This window comes from Schistocerca gregaria, chromosome 5, assembly GCF_023897955.1.
Source record: "Schistocerca gregaria isolate iqSchGreg1 chromosome 5, iqSchGreg1.2, whole genome shotgun sequence".
In the NCBI taxonomy this organism is placed as follows: domain Eukaryota; kingdom Metazoa; phylum Arthropoda; class Insecta; order Orthoptera; family Acrididae; genus Schistocerca; species Schistocerca gregaria.
This window is the reverse complement of record NC_064924.1, coordinates 366,809,905-366,813,293: the sequence shown is the minus strand read 5'-3', so window position 1 is coordinate 366,813,293 and position 3,389 is coordinate 366,809,905.

The window sequence follows — 3,389 nt, the reverse complement described above, 5'->3', positions numbered from 1 at the left end:
CGTTTCTGCTGTTGGTGAATAACGCTTCGTTGCTAAATAGAACGTTGGCAAAAAATCTGTCATCGTCCCGTAATTTCTCTTTTGCCCAGTGGCAGAACTGTACACGATGTTCAAAGTCGTCGCCATGCAATTCCTGGTGCATAGAAATACGGTACAGGTGCAGTCGATGATAATGTAGCATTCTCAACACCGACGTTTTTGAGATTCCCGATTCTCGCGCTATTTGTCTGCTACTGATGTGCTGATTAGACACGACAGCAGCAAAAACACCTACTTGAGCATCATCATTTGGTGCAGGTCGTGGTTGATGTTTCACAAGTGGCTGAACACTTCCTGTTTCCTTAAATAACGTAACTATCTGGCGAACGGTCCGGACACTTGGATGGTGTGGTCCAGGATACCGAGCAGCATACATAGCACACGCCCATTGGGCATTTTGATCACAATAACCATATATCAACACGTTATCGACCTTTTGCACATTTTGTAAACCGATCATTTAACATGGGTAATGTATCACGAAGCAAATACCGTCCGCACTGACGGAATATTACGTGGTACCACATACTTATACGTTTGTGACTATTACAGCGCCATCTATCACAAAGCGAAATAGCGGTCCTACTAAAACATTCATATTTCTTTACATGTTGTTACTGTTGTGGTCTTCAGTCCTACGACTGGTTTGATGCAGCTCTCCATGCTACTATATCCTGTGCAAGCTCCTTCATCTCCCAGTACCTACTGCAACCTACATCCTTTTCAATCTGCTTAATGCATTCATCTCTTGGTCACCCTCTACGATTTTTACCCTCCAGCTGCCCTCCAATGCTAAATTTGTGATCCCTTGATGCCTCAGGTCATGTCCTACCAACCGATCCCTTCTTCTAGTCAAGTTGTGCTACAAACTTCTCTTCTACCCAATCCTATTCAATATCTCCTCATTAATTACGTGATCTACCCACCTAATCTTCAACATTATTCTGTAGCACCACATTTCGAAAGCTTCTATTCTCTTCTTGTCCAAACTATTTATTGTCCATGTTTCACTTCAATACGTGGCTACACTCCATACAAATACTTTCAGAAACGACTTCCAGACACTTAAATCTATAGTCGATGTTAACAAAATTCTCGTTTACAAAAACGCTTTCCATTCCATTGCCAGTCTACTTCGACCATCGTCAGTTATTTTGCTCCCCAAATAGCAAAACTCCTTTACTACTTTAAGTGTCTCATTTCCAAATCTACTTCCCTCAGCATCACCCGACTTAATTCGACTACATTCCATTGTCCCCGTTTTGCTTTTGTTGATGTTTATCTTATATCTTCCTTTCAAGACACTGTCCATTCCGTTCAACTGGTCTTCCAAGTCCTTTGCTGTCTCTGACAGAATTACAATGCAATCGGCGAACCTCAAAGTGTTTATTTCTTCTCCCTGGATTTTAATACCTATTCCGAATTTTTCTTTTGTTTCCTTTACTGCTTGCTCAATATCGGGGAGAGCCTGCAACCCTGTCTCACTCCCTTCCCAACTACTGTTTCCCTTTCATGCCCCTCGACTCTTATAACTGCCATCTGGTTTCTGTACAAATTGTAAATAGCCTTTTGCTTCCTGTATTTTACCCCTGCCACCTTTAAAATTTGAAAGAGAGTATTCCAATCAACATTGTCAAAAGCTTTCTTTCTCTAAGTCTACAAATGGTAGAAACATAGGTTTGCCTTTACTTAATCTTTCTTCTAAGATAAGTCGTAGGGTCAGTATTGCCCCCACGTGTTCCAACATTTCTATGGAATCCAAACTGATCTTCCCTGAGGTCGGCTTCTGTCAGTTTTTTCATTTGTCTGTAAAGAATTCGCGTTAGTATTTTGAAGCTATGACTTATTAAACTGATAGTTCGGTAATTTTCACATCTGTCAACGCCTGCTTTCTTCGGGATTGGAATTATTATATTCTTCTTGAAGTCTGAGGGCATTTCGCCTGTCTCATACATTTTGCTCTCCAGATGGTAGAATTTTGTCAGGAATGGCCCACCTAAGGCTGTCAGTAGTTCTAATGGAATGTTGTCTACTCCCGGGGCCTTGTTTCTACTTACGTCTTTCAGTGCTCTATCAAACTCTTCACACAGTATGATATCTCCTATTTCATCTTCTTCTACATCCTCTTCCATTTCTATAACATTGCCTTCTAGTACAGTCTTCCACCTTTCTGCTTTCCCTTCTTTACTTAGAACTGGGTTTCCATCTGAGCTCTTGATATTCATACAAGTGGTTCTCTTTTCTCCAAAGGTCTCTTTAATTTTCCTGTAAGCAGTATCTATCTTACTCCTCGTGAGATAAGCCTCTACATCCTTACATTTGTCCTCTAGCCATGCCCACTTAGCCATTTTGCACTTCCTGTCGATCTCATTTTTGATACGTTTGCATTCCTTTTTGCCTGCTTCATTTATTGCATTTTTATATTTTCTCCTTTCATCAATTAAATTCAATATTTCTTCTGTTACCCAAGGATTTCTACTAGCCCTCGTCTTTTTACCTACTTGATCCTCTGCTGCCTTCACTACTTCATTCCTCAAAGCTACCCATTCTTCTACTGTATTTCTTTCCCCCATTCTTGTTAGTTGTTCCCTTATGCTCTCCCTGAAACTCTGTAAAACCTCTGTTTTAGTCAGTTTATCCAGGTTCCATCTCCTTAAATTCCCACCTTTTTGCAGTTTCTTCAGTTTTAATCTGCAGTTCAGAACCAATAGATTGTGGTCAGAGTCCACATCTACCCACTGGAAACGTCTTACAGTTTATAACCTGGTTCCTAAATCTCTGTTTTACCATTATGTAGTCTATCTGTTACCTTTAAGTATCTCCAGGGTTCTTCCACGTATACAACCTTCTTTCATGATTCTTGAGCCAAGAGTTAGCTGTGATAAGTTGTGCTCTGTGCTAAATTCCACCAGGCGGCTTCCTCTTTCATTTCTTAACATCCATATTCACCTACTATGTTTCCTTCTCTTCCTTTTCCTACTATCGAATTCCAGTCACCCATGGCTATTAAATTTTTCGTCTCCATTTACTATCTGAATAATTTCGTTTATTTCATCATACATTTCTTCAATTTATTCGTCATCTGCAGAGCTAGTAAGCTTATAGACTTGTACTACTGTCGTAGGCGTGGGCTTTGTGTCTATCTTGGCCACAACTATGCGTTCACTGTGCTGTTTGTAGTACCTTACCCGCATTCCTATTGCGTTATTCATTATTAAACCTACTCCTGCATTACCCCTATTTGATTTTGTATTTATAACCCTGTGTTCACATGACCAAAAGTCTTGTTCCTCCTGCCACCAAACTTCACTAATCCCCACTATATCCAACTTTAACCTATCCATTTCCCT